The sequence below is a fragment of the Gossypium hirsutum genome, chromosome D02, assembly GCF_007990345.1.
Source record: "Gossypium hirsutum isolate 1008001.06 chromosome D02, Gossypium_hirsutum_v2.1, whole genome shotgun sequence".
NCBI classification, from domain to species: domain Eukaryota; kingdom Viridiplantae; phylum Streptophyta; class Magnoliopsida; order Malvales; family Malvaceae; genus Gossypium; species Gossypium hirsutum.
Genome location: NC_053438.1, coordinates 422,169 through 428,059, shown reverse-complemented (window position 1 = coordinate 428,059; position 5,891 = coordinate 422,169). Strand labels below are relative to the sequence as shown.

Below are 5,891 nucleotides of genomic sequence, written 5' to 3'. Positions count from 1 at the left end.
TTTGGATTGGATTAAAACTCTATACCGAAAGTCCACATTTGATTTATTATTTTAATAGGATTGTGATAGAACTTTCTGTGTTAACAAGTCTCGAATATAAATCTATTATATACGTTAAATTAAATATCAATTTATGTACAAATACTTGGTATAATATTTGACTTTTTTCTTCTCTTGGAGCTAAGTTCTTCACGTAATATAGCATTGCTTATTGTGTCGGCTTGGTCTTCCATTAGTGGAGACAAAATAAAGTGTTAATAATAAAGATGTTAACTATGTCTTCTTCATTCAATACATTTCCATTGTAAATATCCTACCTTTGACTTTTTCTTTTTCTTTTACTTTCCATCTCCCTTAAATTATTTTTAAAAAATTAAAAATAGTTAAATAATGAAAATATAAAAATATGTTCGGTGCTTATTTTACTATAATAAAAACATAAAAACAATATGCCTCCTTTAGGGCAACATCGCTCAAGTCGCGAGGACCAAATTCATTTCCATTCTTGGCAGACAATTGGATTCATCTGAATACTAATGGTACCATTAGGATTGTTGTCGATTTTGCTACAGTCGGGGGAATAGTGTGCGACCGGAATGAAAGGTGGATTTTTTACTACAACAGATATTTGGGACATCTTGGATGGTTTGATACTTTTACTAGATCAAAGTTATGATAGTGTGATAATTTAAATTGATAGTCTCGAGGCAGTTAAGGCCATTCAGGACAGTTCCTCAAGTGGTTCCAATTCCGCTTTGGTCGGAAGAATTCATCAGCTTTTGACAAAGGTAAAGTATTGGAGTCTATGGCATACATCTAGAGAGGGTAATAATGATGTTAATGACCTGACCAAGTGGTCTAAGATAGAAGGGAAGGACTACGGTTGTTTGAGGACTCTCTTTGGGGAATTGGCTTAGTTTTATGTAATTAAATTGTTTCATTTTCTTTCCATAAAAACATAAAAAAATTAAACTAAAACCAATATAATATATTTGATATTTAAAAATTTATTAAAAAATATAATATTTTAATATTTATATAAAATTGAATTAAAGTGAAAAAAATCATTATTTTCACTTTAATTATTTTAAATTTACAAAAAAAATGATTGAAAACAATAAAAACTATTTTTATTATTTTCTAATTTTTCACATATATTTATTTTTATTTTCAAAACTTATTTAACACATTTTATTTACTATTTTTAAATTTTCAAAAGAATTAAATTATTTTATAAATATAAATACTAAACCTCAAATTTTATTTTCTTTTAATGAAATATTTTGGCTATACCATTTATTAATAATATAAGCAATAATACATTTCCAGGTGGTTGTGGGCTATGAATGCCCGGCCCAACTGGCCAACAAAGGAAATCTCCAGGTCTCACATAAATGCTCTTTGCTGACGTGGTAAACTAAACACGTCACTCAAACGTGAGAACAGAGTCAGCATGAAAAGGACTTTCCACGTGGCGAAACGGTTCAACTACACGTGGAAGTAACCCGACCGAATCCCTTTTTGTTTCATGATTTTACCCGAAAGCGAGGGATGGCCTGCATCAGGCGCACTCAAACTCAACTTACCTCACCCAATCATTTTTGTCTTTAATATATTTTGATATTATTTTATATATATTGCAAAAACATTTTCCTTTTCTAGGCAAAATTCTCTTTCTTCCTATAGTGGAGGACCAGGTTCTTAGCAGTAGTGGATAATGGACTGACCAATAATTTTTTATATCTACAATATCAATAATTTTAAAATAAAAAATTTATTGAATCTTAACTCGATTCACACGAACATTGTTATTAATATAAAATGATGTAAGTTCGAGTATGCTAAAACGTATTATTCTCTTATTTATGAGTTGATAAGAATCGATAAATAATTTTATGCATTATATTATCGAACTTATAATAAAACATATAATAATACTTAAAAAATAATTAGATTAGTTTTGTGTGCTTCATAAATTGCTTCACATGGGACAGCCAGGCTGTGCACAACCACCATCTGCTGCTTTGCTCTTTTGGTTCCAACTTTAATTAGACAAAATAAAAACTTGGTAATTAACAATCCTTTCCTTTCCACCTTATGTGCAATCAATAGGGATGGCAATGGAGTGAGGCGGAGGATTGTTTTAATTTCGATCTCGATTTTTATATATTTAAATTTTAGTACGGATTTCACTTGAATCTAATTTAAAAAATTTTAATAGAAAACTCGATTCACTTTTGATTTTGAAACTCAATTTTAAGAAAAATAATTTAGGGTTTTTTTATACCCATCAATAAGGATGACAACAAGGCGAAACGGGATAGGCGAACAATTGCTTTAATTTCAATCTCGATTTTTATTTTTATACACTTGAATTCAACTTATTTCAAATTTTAATATAATTAGGGACAATACAAATTTCACCCAAACCTAACCTCGAAAATCTTAATAGAAAACTCGAATCACTTCCTACTTCGAAACCCAATTTCAAGAAAAAAAACCGTACTAAATTGTACCAAATTGAATTTAAGGTTTATTTTCTACCATTTTTATGCCCTAAAATAACATTACAACAAAAAAATTGATAGCTCTTCGCCTTTTTGGAAGTGGGTTTCAACTTCAAAAAAAAAAAAAAAAAAAAACCAAAACTTTCTCTCATGCCACCCTTTTCTTTCACTTTCTCTTCCTTTCTTAGCTTCAATCCCATCAAGAAAAGAAGAAAAAAGAAGGGATTTTTATTTCCATACAAATGAAGCTCTATCTTTATACCATTTTGATTCTAATATTGGTGATGATAAACCATGGAAGCTGTGATTCAACCATTCATGTTGGTCATAGGGTAAGCTTAGCAATCCCTTTGGAATACAATGATGGGTTCATTGGTAGAGCTTTTCTAATGGACTATGGTGATGATACTAAGCAAATAGAACCAAGTTTTAGAGTTGCATTAAGCACTGAAGCTAACAAAGGGAAATATTCATGTTCTTTAGAGGTTTTTCTTGGTGATGTTAAGGTATGGAATTCTGGTCATTACTCCAAGTTTTATACCTCTGATGTATGCTTCCTTGAACTTACTGAAGATGGAGATTTACAGTTGAAGGGTCCTAAAAATCGGATCGGTTGGCGAACCGGTACTTCGGGACAAGGTGTAGAGGTAAAAGAACAAGTACTCGACTTTTCATTTTGAGTAAATTAGTAGTAGTCATTCAATTATTAGTATTTTTCTTTATTTTTTTAGTTGCAATAACAGCTTTTAAAATTTGTATAATAGCAATTTTAACCTTCAACGTTTATACATTGTATCAATTTAGGCTTGATTTTTTTTAAAAAGTTAACCCTCAACATTTACACATTATGTAATTTGATATATTTTTTTGTAGTTTTTCTTTCTCTTATGATATTGAGGGTTAATTTTAAAAGAATGAGAAAATATGAAATTTTTTGTCTTGGATTTTTGTGGTGTTTCCATTTCTTGTATACTTACAATTTAGTCGATAAATTTTTTTAAAAACTTTTTAGGTGAAATGGTCACAAGAAAAACTACAAAAAAAAAGAGACTAAATTACATAATGTGTAAATGTTGACGGTTGAATTTTTTATAATCAAGACTAAATTGACATAATGTATAAATGTTGAGGGTTAAAGTTGCTATTATGCCAATTTTAAAAGTTATCAGGTTATCTAGATGGTGACTAAAAAAGACAAAATTTACTAATAGTCGGGTGGTCAAAAAAGAAATTTACTAATAGTTTGGTGACTACTAGTACAATTTACCCTTTTATTTTTGTAAAAGTACATGTGTTGGACACATTAACTCTGTGTGTCTGTGTGTGTGTTGTATTGCAGAGATTACAAATATTGAGGACTGGTAATTTGGTACTTCTTGATGTTTTGAACCAGATAAAATGGCAAAGTTTCAATTTCCCAACTGATGTAATGTTATGGGGACAAAGATTAGATGTATCTACTTGGTTAACTTCTTTCCCAAGGAACACATCATCATTCTACACATTTGAAATCTTATACAACAAGGTAGCTCTTTTTTTAAATTCTGGTAGGTTGAAGTATTCTTATTGGGAATTTAAGCCTTCCAAGAATAGAAACATCACATTTGTTGAATTGGGTTCTAAAGGGTTAGAGTTATTCGATGATAAACATAAAAAAATGGCACAGATTATTGCTTCATGGAAGGTTCAGCCAGTGAGGTTTTTAGCACTGGGGAATAGAACTGGGAATTTAGGGATTTACTTTTATTCACCAACCACCAGAAAATTCGAGGCTTCATTTCAAGCCCTTAACACCACTTGTGACCTACCTTTAGCTTGTAAGCCTTATGGTATATGTACATTCTCCAATTCTTGTTCATGCATAGGCTTTTAACAAAGAAAAACCATGAGGTTTCCGATTGCAACCAAAGGGTTCCGAGCCGTTTCTGCGGCGGAGGAACAACTCAAGTCAAGATGCTTGAATTGAACGATGTTGTTACAGTACTCAAAGATGCTCCTAAAAGGATCAATGTTACCAAGACAACATGTGCGAATCTGTGCTTGAACGACTGCAAATGCGTTGCTGCGTTACATTCCTACGGAGATTACGGTGACCCAAGCTCCGAACAATGCTCGCTTTTCCAGCTTGTTGCAGGTATCAAACAAGTTGAAAAAGGGTTAGGGTTGAGTTACATTGTGAAGGTTCCAAAAGGGACAAGTTACCATCATAACAATCCTAGTGTTAAGAAATGGGTGTTGATTGTTGTGGGAGTGGTTGATGGCTTGATTATCATATTGGTCTTGGGTGGCCTTGTTTATTATTTGGTTCATAAAAGAAGAAACAACTTACAAGGTACTAACAATGATACTTGATGATTACCATGTGATTCATTTTTGTTCTTTATACGGATTCGTATGTGTCTGACACAGATATGAAAGTACTCGTGTTTTGAATCATTAATTTTTATTTTTTTTCGAATGATGTTGATATATAGAAAGTACAAGTTTACCATTATATTAACATGTAATTTCATAAAATTTTAAGGGGTTAAATGACAAATCTACCATTATTAGGGGCTAAGGGCACTGCTTGCCCTCTTGTCTTTGTTCCCAAGGGGTTGAAGATTCGGCATGAAGAGGAGATGGGTTCAAGAATTCATCCGATATACAAGAATATACTTACTAAAGAAATCTCATATTTACACATGTATTTGAATCCATACTTTATAGCATATAAGTTATTATTGGATAAATATACTAACACTTGAGCTCTCGACAAAATTAAGAGAAAAAACTCGAAATGAAGAGAATATGAACACATTGATGAATTTGATCAAATATTCCACATTGGCTTTAACAGTTAAACTTCACTCAACACTATAAACAGTTTACATTTATGTTTTAACCCAAAAAGAAAACAGCTTGAGACAATAGTATTGGGCTTTATGATTTTATCCATAGGAATAAGACACCCCTCCTTAATTCCACCAAAAGAAAAACACAACCCAAAAACATAAACTAAACTGGATCAAGATTGAGTTATATATATATATATATAGAAAAAACACAATATCTGCAACACCATTTTGATTCCTCGAAATATTACGATCTCTTACTTTCTATTTCTTATGCAGCAATTGATGTAGTAATCTTAATTCCAATAAACTACTATTAGCGCCTCCCCTTGCTAAAATCAATTCAGCCAAAATTTTATTATTTTTAAAGGTCTTTATAATTTTACTATTTTTAAAGAATTAAGCCGGTTCAAAACTCTTTTCTGGACCGATACTCTAACTGATACTATTCTATTGAAACAATATTGAGCTAAACCTCAAAAGTTTCCTATTTTGTGGGGGGATTTAAACATCAAAGTTCAAAAGTAATAATGATGATGCCTAGTAGGGG

General features: G+C 31.2%; 1 pseudogene; it reads left to right on the top strand.

Annotated features, from left to right (window-relative positions):
- Window positions 1-2,514: 2,514 nt before the first annotated feature.
- Window positions 2,515-5,001, top strand: LOC107903549 (G-type lectin S-receptor-like serine/threonine-protein kinase SD2-5; annotated as a pseudogene).
- The last annotated feature ends 890 nt before the right edge of the window (window positions 5,002-5,891 follow it).